The sequence below is a fragment of the Triturus cristatus genome, chromosome 4_1, assembly GCF_964204655.1.
Source record: "Triturus cristatus chromosome 4_1, aTriCri1.1, whole genome shotgun sequence".
Lineage (NCBI taxonomy): Eukaryota > Metazoa > Chordata > Amphibia > Caudata > Salamandridae > Triturus > Triturus cristatus.
In genome coordinates, this window is record NC_140585.1 from 140,840,620 (window position 1) to 140,867,419 (window position 26,800).

The 26,800-nt window shown below is 44.7% G+C and overlaps 1 long non-coding RNA gene across 1 annotated transcript; it reads right to left on the reverse strand.

Annotated features, from left to right (window-relative positions):
- LOC146851290 (uncharacterized) lies at positions 1 to 1,886 on the reverse strand. The gene is made up of 4 exons (XR_014980716.1): positions 1,480 to 1,886; positions 675 to 755; positions 500 to 584; positions 1 to 134 (listed from the first exon to the last, which is right to left on the reverse strand). It is a non-coding gene; the product is annotated as an uncharacterized LOC146851290 (long non-coding RNA).
- Positions 1,887 to 26,800: the final 24,914 nt, after the last annotated feature.

The window sequence follows — 26,800 nt, forward strand, 5'->3', positions numbered from 1 at the left end:
ACAGATGATTAATCTTCTCATTCATTTATTTCATGATGTTTTTATTCTTGTTTCTTTTTAGAAGTCAAAAGTTCACAAAGTAGAATCACAGAAATTGCCAACACGTGTTTCGCGCCAGCTGCGCTTCTTCAGGGCTGTTATACAAACAAAATTAATAAACTCAGAATTAGCTATTCCATCTTAACCTTATATCCATGAATATACATTTTAAATAATAATAATAATAATAATAATAATACAGTTGGGTACTATAGCCTTCAGTAATATTTTCTGAAACAGTAAATGCAGGAATATACAAAATATACACAGTTGAACACAAAAAATAGGGGAAAAAAATGGGAAAAAGGTGAAAAATAGGAGAAAAATAGGAACACCAGGCCTGACATGTTATTATACAGTCTTCTATCTTAATTTACTAATTTACTAATTTACGCATAAAAAAGTCTGCACTTCCTTAATAATGAAATTTAATGTATTTTAACACAGGAGCTAAGGTTACCTCATCTTCCATTATAGATATCTTTTTTACTTTAAGAGGAAATCTTCACAAATGATGCGATATCCCACTATTGTGGATCCATTTCCTAGAGATAAAGTTGATCCATGATTAGTTGGTTTTAAAATTCTGATCCTAGTCACTAGAAGTTTATCCAAGAAAGAATATATAATCTCACCTTATTAATAACAGTATTCCGCTAAATCTCGTGATAAAGTATAATTTGTTTGGTAAATCTGTTGTCGATCCATGATAAGATCTATAAGTAAAGTTATTGAACAATCTAATTAGTACCACTGTGGTCTGAGAGCAGTATTCCAAAAGAATAACATTAAATGAAATGTCTTATACTTATTGAATAATAGAATCTCAGAACCGTTTCTAATGACATGATAATAGCAGAAGTATATTGCGTGGTAGCGTGGAAGTGAATAGTGAACTGTATAAACTGCATTCTATTCCCAAATTGTGATGAGAGTATAATATTGAAATCTTACACATTCAAAAGGATTTATTTTGTATAAGCGAAAAAAGAATTTAAAATCTATGACTGCTCGTGTTGTTCAAATTCCGACAATTTAAAGTGACTACGGCATAAAAAATATATTGTATGGTATCGTTAAAGTAAATTGCTCACTAGATCATTCTCAACACACTAGAATAGGACCTTGGTACTAATAAATGAAAAGGGAGTCAGAATCCTGTGACAGCTAGCTTCATTCACAATCAAACCTTTAAAGCGGCTACGATACAAAACAAGTTTTTTGTGTGATAACTAATATTGTTCACAATCTACCCTAAAGATGGCTACGAAACCTATCAAGTTTTTAATGTGTCAGAGATCTCCTTATTCAGAAATTAGTACTTGTAAAAAGATTTTTTCTTTCTCTTCGAATCCTGAAACAGCTATTATTATACACAGTCTACCCTTTAAAACAAATGCGACACCTAACAGGCTTTGAATTTGCCAGAGATCTGCTTACCGCTCAATGGAAGAATAGTTCGGGATCAGTCAATCAGTCAGTTTTCGCAAGTAAGGCACTGTTAGAGCCCTTGCCGGTATATATACTCCCTCCCTCAATTGGCTAATTCAAAAAACGGCGGGAGGATGCCAACGTTCGCTATTAAATGAAACTCTATTGGCATGGCCAAGATGGCGTGGTGAGCGGTCGACTTCCCCGCTGGCTCCCGGACCCCTAAGCCCCTAGGCCGGGTTTAATTGCTGAATCTCCCCTGTTCTGTGGGGGAATTGGCGAAGGAGACGGCGAAGTGCGGACGGGTGGTATTCCGGAGCCTGAGCTTCCTGGGGAACACCTACGGCGCCCGGCAGCTCCAAGGAAAGACGGAGCAGGGAGGAGGCGGAGCAGCGGGCCGGGCCCGGCAGAGGCAGCCCCGTATTATTGGCTACGCGAGTGCCCGGGCCCATGAGTACGGCATACCACCGCGCGGCAGCAAGGCCTGAGGCAGGCTGTGGAGGACCGCGGAGTGATCTGCGGGGTGCGCCACCGGCTGGAGACGATCGGAGGGGACATTAAGCCCCGGTGCATGCATTGCTCACCCGCGCATGGCCGGAGACGACGCAGATAAGGGAGGCGACATGGTCCATGCATGATGCCCGGGTGGCTGCGGAGATGAGCTGAGGCACCGGCGGGGGAGCGGAGACAGGCGCAGAACTCGGCGAGAGGTACGCGGGGGACGCAGCGACGGTTGGCGCATCTGGTGGGCACGGAGGCTCGCCTGGTGGGCAGAAGGCGTGGCGGATGACCGAAGGTGCTGCGGTCCTAGGTGAACCGCCGGACCTTCAGGAGAAGGGCAACTGTGGACAGGAGAAAGCGGCGACAGAGGCGGTGGGGCTCTAGCTCACGGCTTGAGGGTAGGACGACCCACGAGACGAAGGAGCAGTGGTGGCGGGACCCGTCGGGGGTCCACACGAGCGCGACCAGGTCTCTGGGGCCTGCGGCAGGACTTTGGAGAGGGGCTATTGAGGGGAGCAGCCTAGCGCATAGCGGAGAAAGCGGGGGTGAGGGACCCCCCCCAGACGGGCACCGAAGAGAGAGCAGCGGAGTAGACGGGGGCCCGCGGCTCATGACGACAGAGGGCCTGGCGCACGTGGAGGGCACAGAGGCCTGTACCTGCCCCAGTGGCTGAGCGCGGACGCCAGCGGGTGAAGATACAGTGGCACCACCCGCGGGGGGGCCCAGAACCGGCCGTGGACGGGCCAGAGCAGAGTGTGGGGCCTTGCCGCAGCAGTGGGCGAGCGGACGCTGGTCAGGGAGGCTGGGGCCTGGAGAGAATCCTGTTGTCTGGCGCACGGAGCCACCGGGGAACGAAGGAGGGAGCTGCAGAGGGGTGCGTACGTGGAGGCTGCCCGAGGGGCCGGAAGGCATCAGAAGCGGACAGAGGACCTTGCAGGGTGCTGGTGGCCCTTACGTCCCCACAGCAATGGCAGGCAACAAAGGAGGGAAGAAGGGGGAACGCACTCTCCCCGAGCTACTGGGCAGGCAGCAACAGAGAGTGGATAGGGGGCAGCCGTCGTCCTGCTCCCCCGGAGGTTCGCAGGAGGCTGGCGGAGGGGAGCCTCCGGTCACCAGGTCCTTTATGGAGTCCCTCTTTGGTTCCCTCAGGGACGATTTCCAAACCTTGAAAAAGGAGGTGGCAAGTGAAGTGCGGGAGATGCGGCGTTTGAACAATTACAGCAGGAGGTGCTGTGCCTCAGGGACCAACAGATAGACCTCCAGGCGCATGCCGAGGACCTCGAAAACAGATCTCGGCGTAACAACGTTCTGGTTCGGGGAATTCCGTCCAAAGAAGAGGGGACAGATGCAGCGAGCTATCTACGGGACCTGTTTCGGGAAGTCTTGGGAGAACCGGAGGACTTCCCCATCCGGATCGACAGAGCACACAGAGTGGGGCCGCAGCGAAGGGCGTCGGCGCCGCCCCCGGATATTCTGGCCTTTCTCCCAGACTTTCCAATTAAAGAACGCATCTTAGCGGAAGCATGGAAGCGGCAGCCCTTGACCTTCCGGGGACACCCGGTTGCCCTTTATCAGGACTTATCTGCCATCACGCTTCAGAAACGTAAAGCATTCAAAATTGCTACTGACTTTCTGAGAGAACATGGAACGCCCTACGCCTGGGGTCACCCCTTTTGCCTTATATTTCGGTGGAACGGCGCTATGCACCAACTACGCTCCTTGCAGGAGACATGCGGGGTCCTGGGCATCACAGCGACGGAGGACGACGCGCCTACGCAGCGACGAGGGCGCTCAGGGAGAGATGGCTGGCAGCGGGTGTCCAGGAGACAGTCCCATGAACGCTCCATGAGGCCGGACTCGCCCACCATCAGGGACAGCATGGCAGATGCAGTGATGGAAGTGGCCGGGAACACCGGCTCCGGCGACGTAGCACTGACAGCGTAAGAACACTCCAGGGGGAGATCACCATAGCCAACTTTATATTGCAGGTTTGTGGGCTGGGGAGGGATGGGGGTTAGCGGGGCGGGGATGGTGGCTGGACGTCCACTTGAATACACTACCAAAGACTTGTTCCTTCGGGGACTTGACTTGGACTAGGGTGAACCAAGGTTTGGGGCTGGGGAGGGGATGGACGGAGAGGGGGGACCCAAAGTTGTTGGCACGTTGCCGGTGGGTGGGTTGGCGGGTAGTTCAGGGGCTCTATCAGGGGTGTTGGGGGGAGGGGGAGGGAGGGAGGCCTAGGGGTAGGGGTGAGAGCGGGGGGGAACCAGGGAGGAAGGAGGAGTCGTCCAGTGCGTGATTGGGGTTCCGGCCGCGACAGCGGCACTCATGACACGAACCATAGGTCTACTAAAGGCCAGCGCGGTCACACCCATCCTTCCACATGATGCCCACAACCCTTAAAATTGTGATGCTTAATGTCAGGGGCCTCAACAACCCGGTTAAGCGGCGCGCTGTACTGTCCCTGTTAGAAAGCACCCAGGCGGATATTTGTCTCCTTCAGGAGACGCACCTTTTACCCCGGGACTGCCTTAGACTACGCTCACGCACATTCCCGATACAATTCTTCTCGTCCTTCAACACCAAAACAGCGGGGGTGGCGATCCTGGTAGCCCGGCACTTTCGAGGGGAGGTCCTCCATAAACAGGCGGAACAGAAGGGCAGGCTATTGGTCTACAGGTTCAGAGTGGCGGGTCTCTCCTTCACAGTTGGGTCCCTTTACAGCCCGAATGACAGGCAGTAACGCTTTCTTAGCTCGGCTCTGGGGGAGGTCACGGCTACACAGGACAGGCACATTATTATTGGGGGCGATTTCAATATGGTCTTTGACTCAGCTCTCGATAGATCCGCACATCGCTCACCGCAGACCGGGGAGTTCTCGGCAGGGTGCAAGGCACAGCTGGTAGATATGGACCTGCATGACCTCTGGCGCCGCCTGCACCCCACTGATAGGGACTTTCCTATTACTCTCACGCTCACAAAACTTACGCACGGCTGGACCATTTTTAGGTCACAGGGCCGGTGTGCACCCTGGCCACAGCGGCGGAGATGGGGGTGGTTTCACTGTCGGATCACGCCCCAGTCACGGCTACGTTTTGCTTGCCGCCGATTTCTTGCCCTCCTCGGGTCTGGCGTCTCCGGGACACCTTACTAAACAGGCGGGAAGTGGTCACGCATGTTACGAAAGCGATACGGGAATACTTGTCCCACAACGAGGATTCTGAAACATCCCGGGCAACCCAATGGGCTGCGTTAAAAGCGGTGCTCCGGGGGGAATTTATCGCTATCTCCGCAGCGGACAATAAAGAAAGACGGCATAAGCGAGAGGAACTCACTCAGAGGGTCCGTGAATTGGAGCAAATGCACTGCAGGACAGGGGCTCCCCGGATCTGGCGGCAGCTCAAGGAGGCGAGGAAGCTCCTGACGACTTTGGACATGGATCGCGCGGAATATGCAGCATTGTGCCTAAGACACGCAGGTTCTATGCTGACCAATACGCCGGGGATCCCCCGGATGAACTCGCAACGAAGAGGTATCTGGATTCGGTTTCTCTCCCATCCTTGACACCTTCACAAGCGGAGGCTCTTGACAAAGAGATACGGGTCGAAGAAGTTATATCCGCCATTGCCAACCTTAAACATGGCAAATCCCCAGGGCCGGACGGCTATACGTCCCTCTTCTATAAGACGTTTTGTGCATCGCTAGCGCCGATCCTCACGCACCCTTTCAATACCTTCGCTGAACCGGGGGCCATTCCGCCGGACCTGTTGCGAGCGTCTCTCGTAGTTATCCCCAAACCGGGGAAGGACAAAACGCAGTGCGGCTCTTACAGGCCGATATCTCTTTTAAATATCGACCTCAAGCTGTACACCGGGATCCTGGCAGCCCACTTAGCCCCCCATTTGCCGTGACTTATCGACCCGGATCAGGCAGGCTTCGTCCCGGGAAGGCAAACAGTGGACAATACCAAGAGGATTACTCATCTCATAGAAAAGGCATCGCGGATTCCGGGGGAGAGAATGTTGCTATCGGTGGACGCGGAAAAGGCGTTTGACCGTGTTCACTGGCCTCATCTGGAACAAGTGTTATTGAAGGTAGGGATGGGGAACAAATTCCGCTGTATGATCTTCAATTGCTACAGGTCCCCGACAGCAGTGGTGCGGGTGGATGGGTATTGCTCCAAGAGTTTTAGCATTGAAAGAGGCACGAGGCAGTGATGCCCGCTGTCGCCCCTACTCTTCGCCCTATACATGGAGCCTTTTGCGCAGCGGATACGCAGCAACCCGGCAGTGAGGGGGGTGAAGTTTGGCGGCTTTCTTCATGCCGTTAGTTTATACGCTGATGACGTCATACTGTCCTTGGAGGATCCGCTTCATGCCCTTCCGGCCTGTATTGAGGAGCTGACCTCCTTTGCGGAGGTCGCGGGCTTTAAGATGAACATGGGGAAGTCGGTAGCCTTGGATCTTTCTCTCTCGCCAGCAGCCAGAACCCATTTACAAAACCGTGTTCCGATAGTCTGGTCGACGGATCTGGTGCCCTACCTGGGAATTCAGCTGGCCCCCACCCTGCTCGCTATGGTGACGGCTAACTATACCGCCTTAGGTAGGAAGATACGGGAGGAATTAGCCCGGTGGGACCGTAACACTCTTTCGTTGCTAGGGAGAATAGCGGCCGTTAAAATGACGATTTTACCTCAGGTTCTGTACCTGTTTAGGGTGCTCCCGTTGCAGCCACCGGCCGGATGGATCCAGAAGATGCAGTCTGCCCTGGCACGCTTTATTTGGCAGTGCAAGAAGCCCAGGATGAGGAGGGCACTCTCAATGCTGGCACCGGAGGCTGGGGGACTCGGAATTCCGGATCTCTGCAAATACTTTCAAGCGACACAGTTGCACTATCTCGTGGAATGGAGCAGGTGGGAGTCCGACAAGCATTGGCTCTTCCAAGATCAGGCGGTGGCGGGTAGGCCTCTACAGGAGGTGCCGTTCCTGCTCAGGACTCACCGCCCCGCAAATCTATATGCCTCATTTATCACCAGAGTGCCTCTGCGGGTCTGGGACGCCACAAACACGGTGCACGGCCTGACGACATTTCCTTCGCCGCTGACGCCCCTGGTGGATAACCCTGACTTCACCCCGGGACTGGAAGGGGGAGCTTTTGATCACTGGCGCACGGCGTGGTGTAGGGCTTTGTGCCATGTGTATGATTCGGAAGGGGTCATTCCCTTCACATGCTTCCGACAGGTATATACATTCCCGGAGACTGAGAGGTTGCGCTACATGCAAGTTCGCCACTGGGCGATGAACTCTCAGGTGCGACAGACAGCTGATAGAAGATTTCTCCCTTATGAACGCTGGCTTCTATCGCGCACGTCTGACGCTAAGCTCATAAGTGACCTTTATCAGTTTCTCCAAACGCCCTCTTCGCACTTCTATAATCCAGGGAGGGAACGCTGGGAGAGGGAATTGGGTAGGTCCCTGAGCCATAAAGAATGGGAACAAATAGCTTACAGGGCCAGACACTCGGCATATCACACGGGCCTCACCGAAACCTTCACTAAAGTCTCTACATATTGGTACTATACCCCGGAACGTGTCCACGACATGGACCATAGTAAAGAAGCCACCTGCTGGAAGGGATGCGGGCGGGTAGGTACACTGACGCATGTCTTATGGGACTGTCCCCTCCTCGACACCTACTGGCAAGAGGTGATAGACAATGTAGATTCCAATTTTGATACGGAACTGCCACGCCTCCCAGCCTATATCTTATTAGGTCTCCCGAACAGACTGATGTATCCATTGAAATCCCGCAGGGGCAGGCAGATAGCCATTGCGCTGGGGTCGGCCATACAGAACATTCTTATACACTGGCGTTCCCCCACACTCCCCACGGTCACGGAATGGCTCCACAGATTGTGGCATGTGCTCGGAATGGAGAAAAAGTCGTTGACAGTAGCAGGGGATGCGGAGCAGTTCCTCGACATATGGCAGCCATTCCAGTCCTTACTGGTCACAGAATTCAGAGAACTGACCTGCCCGAGATATCTTCGACTCTTACGGCTCACCAAACCGGAGGACTTGGCCTCCTAAATGAGCTCGAGACGGGGATACCTGGGAGAGGACAACGGGGAAAAGTGGGGCTGATCGGCGGTGCGCACTGGACGAGGGGAGGGCTAGGGGAAGGGGGAGGTCGGGAGTTGGGGTTTAGGGAGGGGGTTTCTGGGGAAGGAATTAGTTTTTTCTTTCTGAGTATCGAGGCGGTTTGAAGACTTAATTGACGGTTTATAGTTGCGGAGCCTTCCGCCCATTACAGACCTTTGACTGCCAGGTGGTGCCACACTTCGGTGGCCGGTATCCTTTGGGTCTGCTCTTACATGGTATACTCAAGGAATGTGTTACACCTAGTGGATGGTTTTTCCAGCATCAGCCTCCAGTAGACAGGGGGTTTTCCCGTCCTTTCCAGTTTAAGACGCGGCCGGCCCGAGGGGTTGTAGGCGGCATGCTGTGTTTAAGTATGATCTGACCGCAATGATCTCGATAGGGCTTGTGACATGCTGATATACATGTGCAGTAACCCGCCGGCCCGCAGGGTTGTAGGCGATGGGTGCTGATACCGTTGATGATACTCGGTTACTAATAAAAAAAGATTTAAACATAAGTGAAACTCTATTTATTGCTTTATATTTATTTGATCAATATAAGTGATTCAAAAACATCGTTAACTTCTTCTTGTATCTTCGATTTCTACTCTTGATTTAATATCTTGAAAAATTTAAAAAAGTTATTTATTTTGTTTTTGAAAATGAATAAATTTATTTAATGCTGTTCTGTATGGGTCAGAATCGAACCCCAGTCTTAATCTAGATCGAGAGATTCCGTTTTCCATGTGAGCTAAACTAGATTATTCAAATGATGGGAGTTATCTAGCTATGTTAACCAATGTAAAAAACGGACTCTACATATCCTACACCCAGTTATCTGTTATTAATCTTATGTGTTATCTAATTAGTCCTAATGAAGTAGTTTTTATTCATAGATCAAATCAAAGTCATCTAGATATTAGTATATTACTCATAAAATTGAAAAGATTATCCATGGTAGACATGCATGACATACATAGATGTATTTGGTTTGCTTGTATCTATTCTCCACTTGATTTCTAGGCACTAAAAAGAACACACTGTTAAAGAAACAGATAATCAAGACTCTATTTATTTATGAATATACAAAGAAAATAAACATTAATATTCTAAATAATGTTTACCATCACCCTGTGGTTGGGGTCGAACCCGTGTATGTTCACCTTGCAATTGTCGGTCATTAACCAAATGTGCTATCTAGTGACTTCATTTGAAATTGCATTGGTAATTGAGATATTACGCAATTATTAGAAAAATTCAGAAAAACTCAAAAATATATATTACGTGGACATCTAACATACTTAATCAATGTAGATGTAAACTGTTTAGTTAATTTTAGGTTGATCACATGCTGCTGTAATTTAGAAAGGATTATCCATCTTGTGGGTAGACATACATACATTTATTTGGTTTGCTTGTATCTATTCTCAGCTTGATTTCTAGGCACTAAGAAAGATCACACTGTTTTAGAAACAGATAATCAAGACTCTATTTATTTATAAGTATACAAAGATAATTAATTTTGATATTCTAAATATTGTTAACCATCACCTCATGGTTGGGGGCGAACCGGTATAAGTTCACCTAGCAGTTATTGGTCATTAACCAAATGTGCTATCCAGTAAGTCACTTGGAAATTGAATTGTTTATTGAGATATCTCGCAATTAGCAGAGAAATTCATAAAAACTCAAAATTATATATTACGAGGAAATCTAAAAATGTTTAGGTTGATCACATACTGCTGTAATTTGGATTTATAGTATGCTGATCTGGCTGAATCCAGAATTGACCTCCCTTAACATAGTCAATAATATCTTACATAGAGGGTAGGGGACCTATGAACATTATATATGAATAGTGTCACATTCCTTATCTGACGTCTATACAGCATGTTGTAGGTCTGTGGACATTCAAGCTTGAATTTAACTCAAGAGGGTATAAATTTCTCGATCTACATTCAGTCCAAACTGTACCGTCTGTAGTTTATTAATCCAGAATGTTTCTCTGCATCTTAGTTTTGCTTCTAGGTCACCTCCTCTTCTATCCATGGTGACCTGCTCAAAACCCATAAATTGGATATCTCCCAATTCTTTACGTCTATGTTGTGAACTTTTGACTTCTAAAAAGAAACAAGAATAAAAACATCATGAAATAAATGAATGAGAAGATTAATCATCTGTGAAGCATTGAAAATACTGATCATTACTGTTCTCAGATGTTTTTGTGTTTAATATATATATATATATACATATATTTACTTTAAAAGTTATTATACTAATAATTTTAATGAATTTATTATTTAAAAATGATATAACACATAAATGTGTAAATATATATATATATATATATATATATATTCCAAAACACCATGCCCTCAGGCAAGGCAGCACACGAGCAGCACCGCAATCCAGCGGGTAGAAGACACATCAGCATACCAGTGTCAGCTTGTCAGTCGTTCTTCGCCTGACGCGTTTCTGAGCCGTTCGCTCGTCATCAGAGGCTCGACTGTTCTTGGCGCTTAACACTCCCACTATTTATTCAATTAAAACTCAATTGAGTTTGAAACGCTGCATTGTGGGATACATAGTAAGTGTTAATTCCCTGAATGGGAGCGTCAGCTGAAAAATGAAAAGCCCCGAATGGGCCCCAGAATACTGTGTGTCCATTAATCCCTTGATGCTGCTTCACCTCAGACTTTCATGATTTCAAGTCCGTGACCCCCCAAAAAATCGGGGTGGTGCATGCCTCCACGGCAGGGCCGCCGCGTATCAATTCCAAAACACCATGCCCTCAGGCAAGGCAGCACACGAGCAGCACCGCAATCCAGCGGGTAGAAGACACATCAGCATACCAGTGTCAGCTTGTCAGTCGTTCTTCGCCTGACGCGTTTCTGAGCCGTTCGCTCGTCATCAGAGGCTCGACTGTTCTTGGCGCTTAACACTCCCACTATTTATTCAATTAAAACTCAATTGAGTTTGAAACGCTGCATTGTGGGATACATAGTAAGTGTTAATTCCCTGAATGGGAGCGCCAGCTGAAAAATGAAAAGCCCCGAATGGGCCCCAGAATACTGTGTGTCCATTAATCCCTTGATGCTGCTTCACCTCAGACTTTCATGATTTCAAGTCCGTGACCCCCCAAAAAATCGGGGTGGTGCATGCCTCCACGGCAGGGCCGCCGCGTATCAATTCCAAAACACCATGCCCTCAGGCAAGGCAGCACACGAGCAGCACCGCAATCCAGCGGGTAGAAGACACATCAGCATACCAGTGTCAGCTTGTCAGTCGTTCTTCGCCTGACGCGTTTCTGAGCCGTTCGCTCGTCATCAGAGGCTCGACTGTTCTTGGCGCTTAACACTCCCACTATTTATTCAATTAAAACTCAATTGAGTTTGAAACGCTGCATTGTGGGATACATAGTAAGTGTTAATTCCCTGAATGGGAGCGCCAGCTGAAAAATGAAAAGCCCCGAATGGGCCCCAGAATACTGTGTGTCCATTAATCCCTTGATGCTGCTTCACCTCAGACTTTCATGATTTCAAGTCCGTGACCCCCAAAAAAATTGGGGTGGTGCATGCCTCCACGGCAGGGCCGCCGCGTATCAATTCCAAAACACCATGCCCTCAGGCAAGGCAGCACACGAGCAGCACCGCAATCCAGCGGGTAGAAGACACATCAGCATACCAGTGTCAGCTTGTCAGTCGTTCTTCGCCTGACGCGTTTCTGAGCCGTTCGCTCGTCATCAGAGGCTCGACTGTTCTTGGCGCTTAACACTCCCACTATTTATTCAATTAAAACTCAATTGAGTTTGAAACGCTGCATTGTGGGATACATAGTAAGTGTTAATTCCCTGAATGGGAGCGCCAGCTGAAAAATGAAAAGCCCCGAATGGGCCCCAGAATACTGTGTGTCCATTAATCCCTTGATGCTGCTTCACCTCAGACTTTCATGATTTCAAGTCCGTGACCCCCCAAAAAATCGGGGTGGTGCATGCCTCCACGGCAGGGCCGCCGCGTATCAATTCCAAAACACCATGCCCTCAGGCAAGGCAGCACACGAGCAGCACCGCAATCCAGCGGGTAGAAGACACATCAGCATACCAGTGTCAGCTTGTCAGTCGTTCTTCGCCTGACGCGTTTCTGAGCCGTTTGCTCGTCATCAGAGGCTCGACTGTTCTTGGCGCTTAACACTCCCACTATTTATTCAATTAAAACTCAATTGAGTTTGAAACGCTGCATTGTGGGATACATAGTAAGTGTTAATTACCTGCTGTGGAGGCATGCACCACCCCGATTTTTTTGGGGGTCACGGACTTGAAATCATGAAAGTCTGAGGTGAAGCAGCATCAAGGGATTAATGGACACACAGTATTCTGGGGCCCATTCGGGGCTTTTCATTTTTCAGCTGGCGCTCCCATTCAGGGAATTAACACTTACTATGTATCCCACAATGCAGCGTTTCAAACTCAATTGAGTTTTAATTGAATCAATAGTGGGAGTGTTAAGCGCCAAGAACAGTCGAGCCTCTGATGACGAGCGAACGGCTCAGAAACGCATCAGGCGAAGAACGACTGACAAGCTGACACTGGTATGCTGATGTGTCTTCTACCCGCTGGATTGCGGTGCTGCTCGTGTGCTGCCTTGCCTGAGGGCATGGTGTTTTGGAATTGATACGCGGCCGCCCTGCCGTGGAGGCATGCACCACCCCGATTTTTTGGGGGGTCACGGACTTGAAATCATGAAAGTCTGAGGTGAAGCAGCATCAAGGGATTAATGGACACACAGTATTCTGGGGCCCATTCGGGGCTTTTCATTTTTCAGCTGGCGCTCCCATTCAGGGAATTAACACTTACTATGTATCCCACAATGCAGCGTTTCAAACTCAATTGAGTTTTAATTGAATAAATAGTGGGAGTGTTAAGCGCCAAGAACAGTCGAGCCTCTGATGACGAGCAAACGGCTCAGAAACGCGTCAGGCGAAGAATGACTGACAAGCTGACACTGGTATGCTGATGTGTCTTCTACCCGCTGGATTGCGGTGCTGCTCGTGTGCTGCCTTGCCTGAGGGCATGGTGTTTTGGAATTGATACGCGGCGGCCCTGCCGTGGAGGCATGCACCACCCCGATTTTTTGGGGGGTCACGGACTTGAAATCATGAAAGTCTGAGGTGAAGCAGCATCAAGGGATTAATGGACACACAGTATTCTGGGGCCCATTCGGGGCTTTTCATTTTTCAGCTGGCGCTCCCATTCAGGGAATTAACACTTACTATGTATCCCACAATGCAGCGTTTCAAACTCAATTGAGTTTTAATTGAATCAATAGTGGGAGTGTTAAGCGCCAAGAACAGTCGAGCTTCTGATGACGAGCGAACGGCTCAGAAACGCATCAGGCGAAGAACGACTGACAAGCTGACACTGGTATGCTGATGTGTCTTCTACCCGCTGGATTGCGGTGCTGCTCGTGTGCTGCCTTGCCTGAGGGCATGGTGTTTTGGAATTGATACGCGGCGGCCCTGCCGTGGAGGCATGCACCACCCCGATTTTTTTGGGGGTCACGGACTTGAAATCATGAAAGTCTGAGGTGAAGCAGCATCAAAGGATTAATGGACACACAGTATTCTGGGGCCCATTCGGGGCTTTTCATTTTTCAGCTGGCGCTCCCATTCAGGGAATTAACACTTACTATGTATCCCACAATGCAGCGTTTCAAACTCAATTGAGTTTTAATTGAATAAATAGTGGGAGTGTTAAGCGCCAAGAACAGTCGAGCCTCTGATGACGAGCGAACGGCTCAGAAACGCGTCAGGCGAAGAATGACTGACAAGCTGACACTGGTATGCTGATGTGTCTTCTACCCGCTGGATTGCGGTGCTGCTCGTGTGCTGCCTTGCCTGAGGGCATGGTGTTTTGGAATTGATACGCGGCGGCCCTGCCGTGGAGGCATGCACCACCCCGATTTTTTTGGGGGTCACGGACTTGAAATCATGAAAGTCTGAGGTGAAGCAGCATCAAGGGATTAATGGACACACAGTATTCTGGGGCCCATTCGGGGCTTTTCATTTTTCAGCTGGCGCTCCCATTCAGGGAGTTAACACTTACTATGTATCCCACAATGCAGCGTTTCAAACTCAATTGAGTTTTAATTGAATAAATAGTGGGAGTGTTAAGCGCCAAGAACAGTCGAGCCTCTGATGACGAGCGAACGGCTCAGAAACGCGTCAGGCGAAGAACGACTGACAAGCTGACACTGGTATGCTGATGTGTCTTCTACCCGCTGGATTGCGGTGCTGCTCGTGTGCTGCCTTGCCTGAGGGCATGGTGTTTTGGAATTGATACGCGGCGGCCCTGCCGTGGAGGCATGCACCACCCCGATTTTTTTTGGGGGTCACGGACTTGAAATCATGAAAGTCTGAGGTGAAGCAGCATCAAGGGATTAATGGACACACAGTATTCTGGGGCCCATTCGGGGCTTTTCATTTTTCAGCTGGCGCTCCCATTCAGGGAATTAACACTTACTATGTATCCCACAATGCAGCGTTTCAAACTCAATTGAGTTTTAATTGAATAAATAGTGGGAGTGTTAAGCGCCAAGAACAGTCGAGCCTCTGAGGACGAGCGAACGGCTCAGAAACGCGTCAGGCGAAGAACGACTGACAAGCTGACACTGGTATGCTGATGTGTCTTCTACCCGCTGGATTGCGGTGCTGCTCGTGTGCTGCCTTGCCTGAGGGCATGGTGTTTTGGAATTAATACGCGGCGGCCCTGCCGTGGAGGCATGCACCACCCCGGTTTTTTGGGGGGTCACGGACTTGAAATCATGAAAGTCTGAGGTGAAGCAGCATCAAGGGATTAATGGACACACAGTATTCTGGGGCCCATTCGGGGCTTTTCATTTTTCAGCTGGCGCTCCCATTCAGGGAATTAACACTTACTATGTATCCCACAATGCAGCGTTTCAAACTCAATTGAGTTTTAATTGAATAAATAGTGGGAGTGTTAAGCGCCAAGAACAGTCGAGCCTCTGATGACGAGCGAACGGCTCAGAAACGCGTCAGGCGAAGAACGACTGACAAGCTGACACTGGTATGCTGATGTGTCTTCTACCCGCTGGATTGCGGTGCTGCTCGTGTGCTGCCTTGCCTGAGGGCGTGGTGTTTTGGAATATATATATATATATATTTTTTTTTTTTTGTACAAATATGTAAGAAAATTAAAGTTGATGAAAATGCACCTCCTACACCCAGGAAAATCACAACCGGCAGCCGAGAAAGGAGTGTTGGAAGGAGAAGAGATCATTACAAGCATGGAAATAGATCTGGAACAAGCCCTACACGAACTTGAATGCGAAAGCACAATGCTGAGTCAGCATGACATAGCGAAGACATTACAGGAAGCAGGAATCACGCAAGTAGGTGCTCCCAGCAATCTAGAAGTAAAATCGAAATTCATTCCACAAATGGCATATGATACAATAGATGCCTTCCATGACTCTATGATCAGTGACCTTAAGAAACTACAGACAAAGGGACCAAATCTGAGCAAAGACAACATCACGAAAGCCCAATGGAAGATAATTATGGATTTGAAAAATGATGAAAATCTAATTATCAAACCCTCGGATAAGGGAGGCAACATCGTACTAATGGATAGGAAGTTATATCAAAAGGAAGCATGGCGACAACTCTCAGATAAAGAATGCTACAACATTGTGACTCGGTCAACATATGAGCAGAGTATAACCAATTTCCATGTGATTTTGAAAAAATGGCATAGCAAAGGGATTCTAAGAGACACAGATTACAAATTTATTTTGTGCGAGACACCGGAAATTCCCACCTTTTACCACTTGCCAAAGGTGCATAAATGTCACAAGAATCCACCAGGGAGACCAATAGTATCCTCTCTGAATAGCCTATTGGAAAATGTATCCATTTATATTGATTGCTTTCTAAATCCCCTAGTACGGGATTTAAGTTCTTATATCAAGGACACAAAGGACTTTCTTCGTGCTATCTCGAACATTCAATGGGAACAGGACATGTGGCTTGTGACCCTAGACGTCACTAGCTTATATACAAGCATTGAACATCACAAGGGACTGAAAGCGATTGAGTTCTTTCTAAAAAAACGACATGCAAAGTATTATGAGCATAATGCTATGATTATGGAATTTGCAGAATTTTGTTTGAAAAATAATATTTTCATGTTTGCAGGAGAATTGTACCACCAACAGCAAGGGACTGCGATGGGCACGTGCTTCGCCCCCAGCTATGCGAATTTATTCGTGGGCTGGTGGGAGAAGCACGTGGCCTGGGCAGGGGAGAACGAGAAATGGCTAGATAAAATTGCATTATGGGTCCGTTACATAGATGACCTCTTCATTATATGGAAGGGGACACATGAGGAGGTGAGTCTCTATGTGGCGGCCCTAAACAAAAACAATTGCAATTTGAAATTCACTGAGTGCATCAGTAAGACCCAGGTACCCTATCTAGACTTAACAGTCTACATTGAGGATGACAAGATCCAGACAACACTATATCGGAAACCTATAGCTGGAAACAGTACATTACATGCAAAGAGTTTCCATCCGAGTAGTGTGATAGAGGGGGTCCCGTATGGTGAGCTTGTCAGAATAAGGAGAAATTGCACCATTGACAAGGATTTTATCAAAGCCAAAAATGAAGCATTCAGTAGGTTGAGGAAAAGAGGGTACAAGGAAAGAATACTGAACAGGGCGGAGAAGAAAGGGGAACATCTGATAAGACAGGAGTTGGTAATGGGAGAACGTAAGTCCCGCAACACAGATAACAGCAACACAATGAGAATGATAACCGAATATTCGGCTCAATCATCAGAAGTTGTACAGATTTTCCGGAGGAATTGGAAAATATTAAAAACAGATGTAGTGATAGGGACACATATCCCTAAAACCCCACAGATAACCTATAGAAAAGGCCCAGCCCTGAAAGATCACCTCGTAAGGAGCCATTTCCCCAAAAACCCCAAGAGAAAGGATCAAATAACAGGGTTTTTCCCTTGCATGAACTGCAAGGCGTGTAAGAATGGAACTAAGGTGAAAGAATTCTCGATTCCAGGCAGAACCACTAAAAGAAAAATCAATAAATTAATGAATTGCAACACCGAATTTGCAGTATATTGCCTGTCCTGTCCTTGTGAACTGAAGTATGTAGGGAGCACTATCCACCCCGCTAAGAAGAGAATTCTGGAGCACATGCGTGCTATAAAGAATCATGATGCAAATTATCCAGTGGCACGCCACTTTAATGAGTTCCACAAGTCCAACCCGAACCTTTTGAGGTTCTTCTGCCTGGACCACATCCCAAAAGATGAGAGGGGGGGACAGAACCAAGAAACTCAGAAGACTCGAATCGAGATATATATTGGAGTTGCAAACTAAAAGCCCGTCTGGTCTAAACAATGAAGAAGAGCTCTGGGTTCACATTACCTAAATAATCAGAAAGCAGTTAACAATCATCAGATCGGTATCACCCTAATTCCTTCTCTGTGAAAGGTTCGGCAGGAAAATAAGGAAACACAAGGGGAGACACCAATTAACAGAGAGAGGTGCTGAGTTCATAGTGGTTATAAAAAAGAAAAAGTATTTAGCAACCATGATAGTAACCTCTGTTTGTGTATGCCCATTCAGGGCTAAAATCTCATTTATGTATATAGGCACTTTATGAATTTAAACGATTATTGAATGAAAATATTCATTACATAATATGTAAATACGCCAAACTTGGTATGTAATCATGACACGTTACAAGATGTCTGCCCCTACAAGAGATCTTGTAGAATGAGATTCCCTCCTTTGTTTCCATGAAATGTAAAAAGTGATCCCCCCTCTCTATGTCGATGAAACTTTATTGATTTATTTAAAAGACAAAGAAATGTCAACCTTACCGACATTGACAAAGGCGTGTAGCCGAAACGCGTCTGTCGGGTGTTTTGTGTTCTGTTGCCGAATAAACCTTTGAAGATATTCAAACCCATGGAGTGCGCCTCATTCATGATCCAAGACAGGATCACCGACCAGGAATATATATATATATATATATATATATATATATATATATATATATATATATCACAACAAACCCCTCCAGTTTAGAGAAGCAGAAGACCACACGGGGAATATCTTGCAGAAGTCTTTAATGGGATGCAGGCATAATGCATTTCGGCGACATTTCGCCTTCCTCAGATGCCGTCAAAAACATGCTCCAACTCCATCCCCACCTTTAAATCTCCTGCCGTTCTCCCATTGGTGTTTGGAGCTCCGCCCCACAGTCCTTATAATGCACACCTGCTGTGGTTTGATGTTCTTGCCTACAGTTCCCACAATCCAACAAAAATGAGACAGGCAGTGCTTTGGGGAAACAAAACTCAATGTTCAAATCATCGGCGAAAGGTGAGTGTTGTTGCGATGGTTGGCCATGTATTAGATTACTGTCCCCAGACTTCGTCGGGTCCCCGCTTACGTTCCAGCCTCTCATGTAGATTCAAAGGGGGGCGCGAGTCGGGATACAATGATTCCCGGCTCCTCGTACCATGACGAGCTGCTCTAGGCAGCAGCCCTATCTTTTCTCCACAATCCGAGGCGGGCCGGAGCATACCAATCCCTTGGTCCACAGAACATCAGCGACAGCTGCACCAGTGTTGACTCCGGCCACATAACGGAACAGGGTCTCCTCAGCACGCAACTGGCTAGCGTGCTAAACATATCACAACAAACCCCTCCAGTTTAGAGAAGCAGAAGACCACACGGGGAATATCTTGCAGAAGTCTTTAATGGGATGCAGGCATAATGCATTTCGGCGACATTTCGCCTTCCTCAGATGCCGTCAAAAACATGCTCCAACTCCATCCCCACCTTTAAATCTCCTGCCGTTCTCCCATTGGTGTTTGGAGCTCCGCCCCACAGTCCTTATAATGCACACCTGCTGTGGTTTGATGTTCTTGCCTACAGTTCCCACAATCCAACAAAAAGGAGACAGGCAGTGCTTTGGGGAAACAAAACTCAATGTTCAAATCATCGGCGAAAGGTGAGTGTTGTTGCGATGGTTGGCCATGTATTAGATTACTGTCCCCAGACTTCGTCGGGTCCCCGCTTACGTTCCAGCCTCTCATGTAGATTCAAAGGGGGGCGCGAGTCGGGATACAATGATTCCCGGCTCCTCGTACCATGACGAGCTGCTCTAGGCAGCAGCCCTATCTTTTCTCCACAATCCGAGGCGGGCCGGAGCATACCAATCCCTTGGTCCACAGAACATCAGCGACAGCTGCACCAGTGTTGACTCCGGCCACATAACGGAACAGGGTCTCCTCAGCACGCAACTGGCTAGCGTGCTAAACATATCACAACAAACCCCTCCAGTTTAGAGAAGCAGAAGACCACACGGGGAATATCTTGCAGAAGTCTTTAATGGGATGCAGGCATAATGCATTTCGGCGACATATATATATATATATCAGGACGAATCTATACGTTCGCCAGGAAATTCGATTTGGAAGGCCGACAGAAGATTCACAGTGGCCAAGCGGACCTACAAGATATCGTACAAAGTGAAGTCAGCTCAGACACTGGTTCCGAGCAAGAGGAGCAAAGCAACAGAGGGGTGAGAGATGTAAGATTGGCTGTAACTGAGGAATTCCGTTTTATGCTTCTGGAACAACAGACAGATCATCGCATGGGAAGAGGACGTGGGAGAGGAAAAGGTCAAGGAAGAGGAAACAAAGAAGAGGAGGTGAGGGATATAGGAGGAGTACAAGATTGGCAAGCAAAAAGATCGTTGCGCTCCAATACGAGGAAACAAAACAAGAAGTAATGGATAGCACAACGGTCATTAATTTGAGCAATATGAAGCTAACGGAAGATGAAGAATCGGTTCTAAAACTAGGCATATCTTTTTGTAGTAGTAATGAATATAATTACCCTAACAATAGAATGGACTTATATCGCTTCATCCGAATGCTCAAATTATCGAAAATGCATTTTAACCAACGTAATATCAATCAGTTGCCACAGGAAAGAGCACTAGAATCCTCTATCGATGAAACCTTCTTGAATATGAATGATATACCCACTTTGACAGATCTGATCTCACTGGCAAATGATGACAACCCAACAGAAAATGAGGAACAAGTAGTATTGCTTACTATAGGGATGAACAAAGAAGATCATACCCCATTTCGACCACCATCACAATTTTTGCCCCAATCTGTAAAAGATAATCTTGATATTTTTGGGGAAAATGTAACCAAGGATATGAAACAACTATATGTTGCGGTAAACCAAAAGAAAAAGAAAATGTGTCCAAAAAAAGCACTTTTCCACAAGACAGTGAATAAACTCCAGAAAGAGGATGGAGTATTGATTAAACCTTCGGACAAGGGAGGAAGCATTGTCCTATGGGGCAGGGAACTATACAAAAAAGAAGCCCTTAGTCAGTTGAACAATAACAATTGTTACATCCGGATAAACATGAAGGAATATGACAAAGTGAAAGAACTATTTTTCACAAGACTGGATGAGTGGAAGGAAGAAGGTTTATTAAGTTGGGATGAGTACAAATTTATCAAAAGAGAGAAACCAACGATTCTGGTGTTTTATATGCTCCCCAAAGTACATAAGAGTCTCACCAGTCCACCAGGGAGACCAATTATTTAATCTTGTGGAAGTTTATTTGAAAATGCTTCACGATACATTGATTATTTTGTAAATCCGATTGTGAAATCTTTGTCTTCATACATTAAAGACTCAATGGATTTTTTGAAATGTATCTTTGACATACAATGGGATGCGGATACTATGCTATTATTAACACTTGACATTGCAACATTGTATACTAGTATAAGACACGCAGATGGTCTAAAGGCAACTGAGTATTTTTTAAATAGGAGACCAATTCGACTTCTGGAACATAACAAAATGATTTTAGAATCAATGGAATGGTGCCTAACAAGGAATATTTTTTTGTTTAATGATGAACTCTTCCAGCAGGAACAGGGGACTGCGATGGGCACCTGTTTCGCCGCCAGCTATGCGAACCTACATCTTGGCTGGTGGGAGGAACAGGTGCTCAGAGGTAGTCCCCTAGAGCATTGGTCGGAACACATACCACTGTGGGTCAGATTTATTGATGATGTCTTCGTGCTGTGGCAGGGCACGGAGACAGATATAGAACTTTTCATCAAGGACCTCAACCAAAACTCCATTAACCTAGAGTTTATAGGTCACAATAGTAAAGTGACCATAGACTTTTTGGATATTCGGGTTAAACCAATAGGAGAAAAGTTTGAAACTTCAGTGTTCCGCAAAGCTACTGCTGGAAATACAGTGCTCCATGTGGAAAGTGCTCACCCGACTACATTAATTAGGAGTATCCCCTTTGGGGAATTCTTTAGAGCAAGGAGAGCATGTACCAATCAGGAGGAGTATGACACAATTGAGAAGGAGATGACCTGTAGGTTCATTCAAAGAGGATACTCCCCGGTTGTTATTAAGGGGGCCTCATCTAAGGCAAGAAACCTAGACAGACAGAAGATTTTATTTGAACCATCTAGAACTAAACAAAGGAAAAAACTTAGAGAAGAGAATAAAAATCAAGATAATTCTAGATTTATAACAACGCTCAATGAAAAACATAAAGAAATTAGATCTATTTTAAATAAACATAGGCATCTAGTAAAAAAATGATCCTGTGCTAGGTCCCAGAATGAAAAGACACCCAGACATTACTTATAAAAGATCGAAATCATTGAAAGATTTGGTCGTAAGGAGCGAATATCAGGAAACAAAAGGGTATGCTCCAATTTGGTTACAACAGAAACCAGGTTTTAGAAAATGTTCAAAATGCAAAGCGTGCCAGCAAGGCACGAATTGCACCGATCTAAAAAATATTTTTAATAAAACTGTGACCATTAAAAGTGTTTTGACCTGTAGATCTAGCTTTGTTGTTTACTTATTACGATGCCCTTGTCCTAAAATATATGTAGGGTGTACAACTCTACCTGTATATAAACGAATTTTGCAGCATAGGAGGGCAATCGTGAACCAAGACAGAACATATCCAATAGCACGACACTTTGAGATCCATCATCAGAGTAACCCTGTGTTTTTGCAGTATTCCTGTATAGCAGAAGTCCCCAGGAAAAAAAGAGGAGGGGATAGGGAAAAGGAACTAAGGAAACTAGAAACTTATTTTATCCTAGAGTTTAACTGCAAAGAACCACAAGGGTTGAATGTAGATGAGGATCTTTACACCTGCCTGTCTTGAAACACTTGAAGAGAAATAGAGAATAGGAAACTGCACATATGGTAAACCATTGATGATATGGTTTTTCTTGCCTTTTTGTTTTTAATGGTGAATATTTATCTGTATAGAGGTGAACTCGACACAATCAATTGCTCTACTGTAAAGAATACTTTATTTTATGATTCAAATATTTGCATATATGTATGTGCATATCGCAATAATCCCTAGTTACTTTATTTTTAATGTGCCAGGCTGAAGGAAGTAAACAGGCATTTATGTCTGATAGTTGCCTAAGTTTACATAAGCACTTGCACTTTAAATTTGTGATAATTTTTATTATTAGGAATGCTGTTTCCTTTATTTAATTTCTTTATAGAATGTATACATTCTTGGCTTTGTTTTAAGAGTAGAAGACTTTGGTATGTTGTATATATCAATTATTTCACATGGCAGAATGGGGATGTTTGCACAATTTGCACAGTAGCACTAGCACTTTAAAATTGCCAATTTTTGCACCTAATGAAGAAGGCACTTGCCAAATATGAATGATAAAATGAACAAGATTTGCACTTGCACTTTAAAATCTGCATTTTTATAGGAATATATAGATACATCCGATCATGATTGACGAATAAGATTGTATGCAAGGAATGGTATTTCTGCTAAAAAATTGTGAGTCATTAGATCGGTGTAAGATATCCTCCACTTCCCCCCCCCTTTTTTTTTTAAATGCAAAGAGGAGTATTATATATAAATATGACTCCGAAGAGAACATTAAGGGAGGAAAGTAACTCTTTTAATGTTAAGAAACATGTTTAAGAGAGAAGGATTAACATGTTAAGAAATGGCGGCCAAATTGCAACCAGTGGAACCGATGATGTAATGTGTTGAGTCCCTCTTTGATGTTGTTCACCAATTGATGTGTATTTTATTGACAAAAAAATGGCGCTCAGACATCGTGAACAAGGCAGCCTGAGTCTGCTGAAACGCGTAGATGTTATACCACGCTCGTTGAATAAAGACCGAGTGCCCAGATTTGACCTTGGAGTGCTGGATGTTTATTTCTTAAAGAAATGTACCTATAAATGGATATATATATATGTTTGTCTGAAACGCGTACGGCGAAGAACTTGGGCACAATACGCACAACCTACTCGCTGTATCTCCCGCATAGGATGTGTTACCAGTCTGGGAGGCCCTTTCCACATGGTGCGTACTTTTGATGGGATATATATCTATATATATATATATATATATATATATATATATATATATATAATGTTCAGTAACCTAGGCTTGTATGTAAAGCACCGTGTCACTAATGCTCAGTGTGTGATCAAGAGAGTGTAAACTTTCAAAACGCGTAACATTGAGGAATAAACTACTGCTGTTTACTGCATCTGAGAGTGCGCTTCATTTGTGGATATGTACCAATAATATAATATCTAATCATTCTAATTAAAGTAAAACATTAAACTATTTAAAAATCTTTAAATTGAGTAAAAAGTATGTTTCAAATTACAAATATTAATAGTTAATAATATTATAATTACAAAGAAGCAAAGCATATTAATATCACTCATAACAATACAAAATAAATTATAACATTTAGCGGCCGATTCCGATCCTGGTCGGAAGGGCACCGAACGCGATTCGGCCGGAAAAACTATGAGCCATACGTGTGTTTTCCGCCCGACTCATACAGCTGTACGAGCGAGTAAGTACGATGCGAGCTACGTGAAATTCAGCAACCGAGTTGTTTCCAGGTCCGAACCGCTCCGTATGTCTCGGTCGGAAGCTAACCGCAGCGTGCAATGGATGCAACTCACGACCGAGCCAGTACGATGCACGCGTCGGACAACCGGTGCGAGCCGGAGTGGCCGGCTCGCAAAACATCCGGGTGGTTGCCTTTGGGGGTCTGCGTCTGACCCCGTCACCTGCAGCCCTACGTCTCGGACACAGGGGGAGACCCAAGGGTCTCCCCAACACAGGCATGTACGGTGCGGATGGCACTGACGCATACCTACTGTAGGGGGCGCCCTTGTGCGAGACGTACCCATTCAGTCAATGGGAGCCCATGTACGCGTCGTACAACCAGCTCCTATTTACTTCTATGGGAGTCAGACCGAACCGAGTCCGGCAGCATACGGTCGCATCGTACTCGCTCGGTCGGACTGCAGGACTCCGGCTCGGTCGGAAAACACTCCGGATCCGGCTGGTCGGATTGCTTTCCGACCCGGATCGGAATCGAGATCTTAATACACATACTATTCCCACTAAAATGTAAACAAAACTATGCAAACTATTAAAATAAATATATACAAAATATACCACTCCCACTTAGTGCAACACATAAATATTTAGACAGAATAAAAATAAAATTTACAAATCTTCCTCCAATAAATGCAACAGTAGTAAAAGTGACAGATTGCACATAGGTAATATTTACTGCACCCATTCCAGCCAAATAAATTCGAAGGAAACTGTTAAAGAGCAGAGAGGTCAAATATATTATACCCACTCCAGTGAGTGTAACAGTAGAGAAAGTGTTGAATAGCGGAGGGATAACATTTAATATTTCCACTACAGTCAGTGCAACAGTAGGGAAAGTGTTGGATTGCGGAGGAATAAAATGTACTGTTCCTACTACAGTTAGTATAACAGTAGGGAAAGTATTGGATTGCGGAGGGGTAAATATTACTATTCACACTCCAGTGAGTGCAGCAGTAGAGAAAGTGTTGGATAGCGGAGGGGTAGAATTTACTATTCCCACTCCTGTCAGTTCAACAGTAAGGAAAGTGTTAGATTGTGGAGGGGTAGAAATTACTATTCTCACTCCAATGAGTGTAATAGTATGGAAAGTGTTGGATAGCAGAGGAGTAACATTTATTCTCCCCACTCCAGTCCGTACAACAGTAGAGAAAGTATTTGATTGTGTAGGGGTAGAAATTACTATTCCCACATTAATGAGCGCAACAGTAGGGAAAGTGTTGGATAGCGGAGGGGTAAAATTTACTATTCCAACTCCAGTCAGTTCAAAATTAAAAATATCATCAACAAAATTAAAATATTTTAAAAGCAAAGTAAATAAATAAATATATAAATATGTTGAAAATTAAAATAAAATATATTTAATATTAAAAAAAATTAAAACATTTTATAATGTTGAATACATATCACAAAAACCTACAAATATTTAAATATTTTGATTTAGAAATTTTTTATTAACAAAAACATTAATTATTACATACATTTTATTTACTTCCTACACTATATCACCACAAAACTCACAACACACATCTAAAATCTAAAAAAAGAAATGTATTCGCACAATTACCATATTGTCAACTAAACAAATATTACTAATTAAAAAACAAATTGAAATTCATTAAAATTAATTAACTTCCCACCCTTTACCTTTATAATCCCCACAATTCACACCTAAAACTAAACTTTAAAATATGCAAAACACAATCAAAATTATTTTTCAATTAAATAACTAACAGTATTTAACAACTTCTTCTAAAGTAACTAAATTAATTTACTTCTCACCCTTTACCCCTATAAACCCAAAACCCACACTCAAGAAAAGGTAATTAAACAATTAACAGAATTAATTATCAATAAATAATAATTATTAATTTATAACTCTTTATCAATTAATTGAAAATAAATTACTTTCCCACATGTAACCCATATATACTCAAAGCCCACACCCCAAAAAAGTAATTAAACAATTAACATAATTAATTATTAATTAATTAATATTCATTATCAGCTAATTATTAATTCATCAAAAATAAATTACATCTCACCCTTTACCCCTATAATCCCCACAACCTGCACCTAAAACAAATTATACATTTACCACATTTAATTATCAATTAACTAATTAATATTAAATAACAATTACTTATTAATTAATTAAAAATAAATTATTTCCCACCTTTTGCCCCCACACCCAAAATCCACACCCCCAAAAATGTAATTAAACAATTTACAAAATGAATGATCAATTAATTAATATTAATTAATACGTAGGTATTGATTTATTAAAAATACATTATTTCCCTCCCCTTACCCCTATAAACCCCACAACTCGCACCTATATTTTTTATATGATTACCATAAATAAATATAAATTAATTAATTATTATTAATTAACAACTAACTAATAATTAATTACAAATAAATTACTTCCCAACTTTTACCACTATAAACCCCACAACCCACACATAAAAGTTACAACAAAATATGACGCCCAATTAACACTATAAAAAATAAATTAAATTAATATTATTAAATAAAAAATAATCAATAATTTATTATAATGAAACTACTTCCCATTGATTCCCCTTTAAACCCACAACCCACTGCATAACTAAAAAACGCAAAATGCAATTGAAATAC